Raw genomic sequence first — 6,704 nt, 5'->3', positions numbered from 1 at the left:
ATTTTCCAAAGGATGGACTTTTATGAGCGTTTGCTGGTGTTGGAAATTATCTTTTTCATTTGCAAGATTCTTAACTTAAGCGTCAATTTATTTAAAATGCGACTCTTATAGCACTTTTAACGTTGTCTACTTTTTTGTTAATTTACAATTGTTTATCGCTTATTCAATAATAAAATACAAGTCTGTAAAAAAGTTGTTTCTTTAACATTTGGCCGTTTTTGCTGCACCCTTAAAATTTGTTTTGAGGCAATTACGACGTTTTGGTTTAGCAACTTTCAATTATTATTCACTCTCTTTTCATACGTAGTCTCAGAACGCCTCAACTCTTGGATCTAGCTAATTTGAATAAAAGTCGTTTTTAAAAACACTTTTGTTCACTTGCCAGAAGAAATTTGTACATGGTGTTCCTTTTCTTTTGCAAAATTTACTTTCTCGAAAGTAAGCTTTTTGAAATTATTTTACAATGTTCACACGTGCAATCAATTTTTCCATGGTGACTAACACATTTTCATCCCCTAAGCGATTAGATATAGGAGACAAAGAGAATGGAAGCACGTGATATAACAAAGATTATGCAGAAGTTTTTCCCGTCTGTTCGATTAATAGACCAAAATTGTTCATATTCTCACTGGAAGCTGCACAAAATAAGACTTGCACTCGTTCTATGAATCAATACCAAAACCTCAACTGCTTTGTTAATAAAATATGTAAATCGTTGGTTTTATGTTATTTAAATGGCAATTGTTTTGAAAATGTTATATTTATTTTCCACTTGATTGGCTAGACATAGGCCATTTGTTAGATAAAACTTAATACGTTCTGTGAGTCCTTAAATTTTTTAAAACAAATTTTAATAATTTCCTAGAATATTTGAATTGGACTGTTTCACATAATGCAGTTGAAAAACTACCGGCTATGCTCTATCTCTAGGTCTTTGCTTGAGTCATTTTCTTCTTTTCAGGAGACACATGCTTTATCGTTATTGCACTAGATTTGTTTTATTTACAAGTAATGATGCATTAAGGGAAGTTTATTTAGTCATATTAGGCATATTTACTTATTTAGAATACTTAAAAACAAAAAAGTCCTGAATTCAGAAGGATATTTGAAGGACTGTGGATAGATTAACCTTATATTTCTTACTCTTTCATTTCATTATAGTTTTAGCAAACCGAAAGAAGGTGATAGATCGCCGAGTCACAAAGTGATGTCACGAAAAAACGGAAAAACAATTGAATAACGAAAAACCAGAAAGTGGCACTCAAGAAAAAGTTGAATCCTTCGTTATTCACAATGAAAATATCCTATTCACATATCATGAAAAAACTAAAAAAAGAAAGTTCGAAAAGGAAAAAAGAAAGTTCGAATAGGAAAAAAGAAAATTTGAAAATAAAAGGAGCAATCTATTAGGTTCTTTGGTTCACTTGAATAAAATAGATAGATAGATAACTAGATAGCTAGATAGATATATAGATAGATAGATAGATAGATAGATAGATAGATAGAGAGAGAGAGAGAGAGAGAGAGAGAGAGAGAGANAGTGATAGAGATAGATAAATAGATAGATAAACAGAGAGTGATGGCCTCCGCTCTACATTACATGGAGGGTGGAAAGCATTTCCATTCAAAATTAAAAAACATTTAATAAATTCATTCAAAATTTTCTTAAGTTTTTAATTTTAATTTTTATTTTATTTTATTATTATTAATCGTTCCACCTTACCAATCTGTCAGCCACGGTTTTGTCCTTTCCTCCATCAATTTCTTCACCTTTGAAAACAGGAATTAAAAAAGACATTAAACCACTAAAAAGGATATTAAATAAAATACGTTTTCTGAAATTTGCTGGTCTCTAGGTTTGGAAATAGTAGATTAAATTCACCAACGTAAGTTATTCACCTTTGAAAAAAAAAATATTTTTCAAATTTTTGGCTACTAAAACGCCTAACTAAAACGCATTTCACGAACGTTTACAAGTTTAGTATTGATCACATCCTATTGGAAATTTAACGTATTTTTCAATGGTATAAACAGATATGTCCAAAAGTTTTGGATTTATCATTATTTGAAGCAAAGTCGTGAAATATTAAAAAATCAGAAAAAGTGGAATAACTCCGAAACTGCTGAAATTCGGAGCATAGTTAATAAGGACTTTTTGGTTCTATTTTGAATGTAGAATCACCGGCAAAGTTTGTAACACGAGTAGCCGTACACCCTGTTTAAACCAGTAATTAATAATCAACATCACGTAAAGTTTTATGTATAGAGAAGGATTATTATTTCCATAAAACAATTAGGTTGATTTTATTTTCAACTATATCATTCAAGCTCATCATGCTAGCTTTCCGCCATTCTTGGCGTGCTTAATTTCACAGAATTTTCTTAAATTAAGTAAGTACGGCAAAAAACAACGACGTTGATAATCATTATAAAAAAAAATAAATAAATATTTTCAATTTTCAACGGCAGAGTTAATCATGCACATCTCAACCTTGGCACCGCATTATTAAGCATTAGGTATTCAAGAAACGCAGAATATGAGAACAAAGGACTCTCCTGGACGATTAATATGACGCTTGAACTGAGGTAATGCAACTAATTGTAAGTTGCACATATAGAAATTCGTGTAAGATCGTTCCAATACAACAGGAAGCTGGGCTCCAAACACAAGGTTTGATGCTGGACATTTCATTAGAAAATTTTGAAGTATGCAAAGTTCAAATTTCATTCCGTTCAATCGTCTATTGAAACCGCATCACGGTAAATAAACAAGAGAGTTGAACTATCGATTTGAAGGAACGGAATGTATTATGCAAATCCAAGAGAAATTCACTGGGCCGAAGGGCGAGAGTTAACCGACATTAGGGAGAAATGCTAAAGGTCGAAACTATTTGCCGGATCGTGTTCAACTTTATTCACATTATATTAAACTTAACAGGATATTGTGTTTTGTTTTAAACCTTGCAATACAGGAGACAGACGTTTTATACATGCATGTTATAAATCATGTAACATTGCTATGAACTTTGTAAAAAATCCATTATATTTCGTTGTCCGATTGACCAAATATAACTTCTTTCAATTAATTAATCTTTTTATGTAATGTATTGGTTGAAAAATGGCAAAAAGGAGGGAAAATTCGAAAGGTAGGTTGAAGTGGGAAGTTGGTGTCCAAGTGGTCGAAGTCCCGATAGCTCAAATGGTAGAGCAGTAGCGTATTTAGCCGAAGGTCGTGGGTTCGAATGTCGCTCGTGACACTAACTTTCTCATTTCAACCAATACCTTACATAAAAAGATTAATGTGTAAAAAATGTCGCCATGGGAAAGCTCCAAGCCGTCGAAGTACGTAGACAAAGACGGGCATTGAACAATAATCGATAATTATAGTCTGATCAATGTGCCGAGTTTTTCACTACAAAATTAGTACTTACTTTTGATTCCAAATTTTTTCCCGTTTGAATCAATATTTTAATAGTATGTACTTTCTTTTTTTTCAAATCATGGACAAACACTATTACACTTTTTCTTGTTCAAATCATACCTTCTGGTACAACAATTAAGTAAAAATAGCTGAGAAAAAGGCGCAACCATTTTATAAGTTATTGCTGTCATTTAATTTGTGTTACATGTTTATAGTTCACATTCAAACAAACTTAACTATATAATAAAACAATGTAAAAATATATTTATAAGTATATAATCAAGTATAGGCAAACCTTGATATGTGCTACTTGTGACGTTGGCAGTCTGGGGTCAGCCCTCTATTATCAGACGTCTATTATAATTCTTATCAGACGTATCTATCGCTTCCTGAACTTCCAAAACACAATACCAAACCACCAATTTGGCTTTCGTTCACACCCGAGCATCCAGTTGTAGACGAGATGACAGATTCCGGCCTTGAGCGAGATCAGTATTACCCTGGTACCTTGACTTTTGGCAAACCTTCTTAGTTTGGTACATGGGGTTTCTCTCCAAATTTCTTCTCCCTCAGCCTATTACCTGATCCTAAGATCATACATTGTACGTATTACCAAGTCAGATAAGATGCAGATCTTTCCTCTTTGTTCCTTTTCGGGGTTGGAGTACCACCGCAATGTCATGTAACATTGAGGTTCTTTAGAGTGCGCACCGTCAGGTCTAATCACACGTTTAGATTCTCAAGTTAGGAGTGACTCACCTCCGCGCACGGAGAATCTGCTTCTTCCGTGAGGTTCGGTGTAGAAGCCCGCAAATCCACAGACTAATCGACAGACATGCTGACTTCTCCCGCTTGCCCCTTCCGAGGGGGTGGTTAATGTTGTGCACTTAAACAGTGCCGCGGTAAACGGATACCCATAAAGTGGTTGAAATGCATAGGCCAAGTCTCCCACGCACTCTCTAGATAGAGACAACTCTATCCCCCTCGTTGTACGGGTTCTGCTAGCATCGAAACCTCCGGATGCGCTCCCTGGCCGCTGTTTCGGTTTTAGTGGAATCTCTAACCCCTAGAGGAGACCATGCCTACGGTAAAGGCAGCCCAGACGGCCGCCATCGACAAGCATCCGCCCCCGTCCACCATTTCTCATAAATTCGAGGGACGTCAGCGTAGTCATAGCTCCTCGCTGGCTGCACGCTCTCGGAAATCCGATTCTTTCGATTCCCACGAGGTCGGGACGTAATTCGGAGGTCATACGCAAGTACTACGGTCCACGGCCAGGAATGAAACACAGCCTCTTCTCTAGGTACCCGCCAGGGGTCTCACCACTAAGCCAGTGCGGAGTCCTTGGGCTTGAAGCTTGAGCTAGGCTTGAACTCGGAACGAAAATACGCTGCCCCCGCAGTTCAGATGGTTACGCACCAGATTGTTATGTGTTGGAGTACAGCAAGAAACCATCATAGGTGCTTTTGTATATACAATATTCACTACCGATATCCCTCCAAATCTTAACAATTCCTTATTATATTCCGCCTGGGGTATGAAACAATTCCTTAGGAAGTGGAATTTATCCCCCGGACACAGGCAATCGAAAGAGTTTGTTAAGGCGATAAAACCAGCAGAATCGAAATGGGTATTCTCTATCTCAAAGAAGGGAATTAAGAGGCTGATAGGTATTCTGACGGGCCACTGCCCACTGAGAAGACACCTCTTCGTAATGGATATCCTACCAGATCCCTTTTGCCGCTTCTGCGAAATAAAAGAAGAAACGGCAAGGCACTACCTCGCAGAGTGTGATATGTATGCTAGGTCTAAATATGAAATCTTTGAAGGAAAGGACATCTCCAAATCACTTCCGGGATTGAATGGTCCAAAATCTTGGGGTTTGTGAACAGGTCCAAGAGCTTTATGCAGGACAGGTGAGCCGACCACGTCCCGGACCTTTTAGGGATGGGGTACGAGTCTACCCGGGCATTTAACCCCTCGGGTCTTGGTCGCCCACCCAGCATAATATATATATATATATATATATATATTCCGCCAAACATAGCCGCCTACAAGATCCAAGCCCATCTAAACGAGACAGTACTACTTTTCCTTCTTTCCTTGCTTCAAAATCCAACCATAACTGCCTCCAACATCCAACCTCATCAGAACGATATCCATCAGTAGACCAAAAAAAAGGAGAATAAAAGTTAATCGAACATTCCACTTCAGCAACATATTACAACTAAATATTTCGGCATATTTCTCCATAAAAGACTGACATGGAACCCCCTCACTGGACTTGAAACAAAGACATTTAACAAACGATACAAAATTCTTATACACATGCTAGACAAACAATCTAAACTTTCACTAACGAACAAACTGTAATTTATAAGACAGTACGTTGAACTGGCAAAGCGTAATAGAACTGTGGGGTTCGATCATAAGCTCCAATTCCAAAAAAAAATCAGTCACTACTGTCAAAAATTATCTGTGAGACCACCAATGCTCCTCCGTATCGAAGCTATTTATGTATCCTACTTTGCAATAGCATTTGTCCAACATAAATATTAATGATCATCGATTGAACGATGACTGTAATCGTGACACATTATTTTCTGACAAGGCAGCGCCTCATCGGATAACCGAGAAGTTTTGTCTATTTCCTTTCTCCGAAAGCGATCCATACTTTCCTTCACCATGTCATTTTATTTTAATTATATTTTAACATGTATTGGTTCAGTGAGAGGGTATTTTAATACTACTGGTTAAGCAGGGAGTAAAAATTAAAGCGTAGAGATGTGTATAAGCTGGAGGACGTTCTTTTAAATACAGCGTAACATCGCTCATGCCTAACAAATTACACGTGTCTCGTTAAATTTGTCATGATATTTTATGCTGATTTCTTCCACAATCTAGTTCTCTTTGCAGACCTTGTAATAATGATAAATACTTACAACACTTACAAAAATTAAATCTTTACGTAGTACAAGAATTATTTTATTTCTACGTTAGAAATGTTAGTACATATATAATTTATAATAGAAAATATTGTATTCTTAAAAAAATACTGTTTAGTTCTGAGACGTTTTAAAAAAAATGAAATTTTTATAGTATAAATCCTTGATTAGACGAGAAAATGCATGACTTACAAAGATGTATAAATAGATATTGAAGTGTAGTGAAGTTTTATTGGATTATTTGATAGCCATTTTTAGCACTTAACTATTTAAGATTACTTTGGCAAATTATTAGATTATGATTGAAATGAGCTTCGAATTTTTTCTGAATTAAATCT

The sequence above is a fragment of the Cimex lectularius genome, unplaced genomic scaffold (assembly GCF_000648675.2).
Source record: "Cimex lectularius strain Harlan isolate CLEC.00 unplaced genomic scaffold, Clec_2.1 scaffold8, whole genome shotgun sequence".
In the NCBI taxonomy this organism is placed as follows: domain Eukaryota; kingdom Metazoa; phylum Arthropoda; class Insecta; order Hemiptera; family Cimicidae; genus Cimex; species Cimex lectularius.
Note: the sequence above shows the minus strand (reverse complement) of the source record.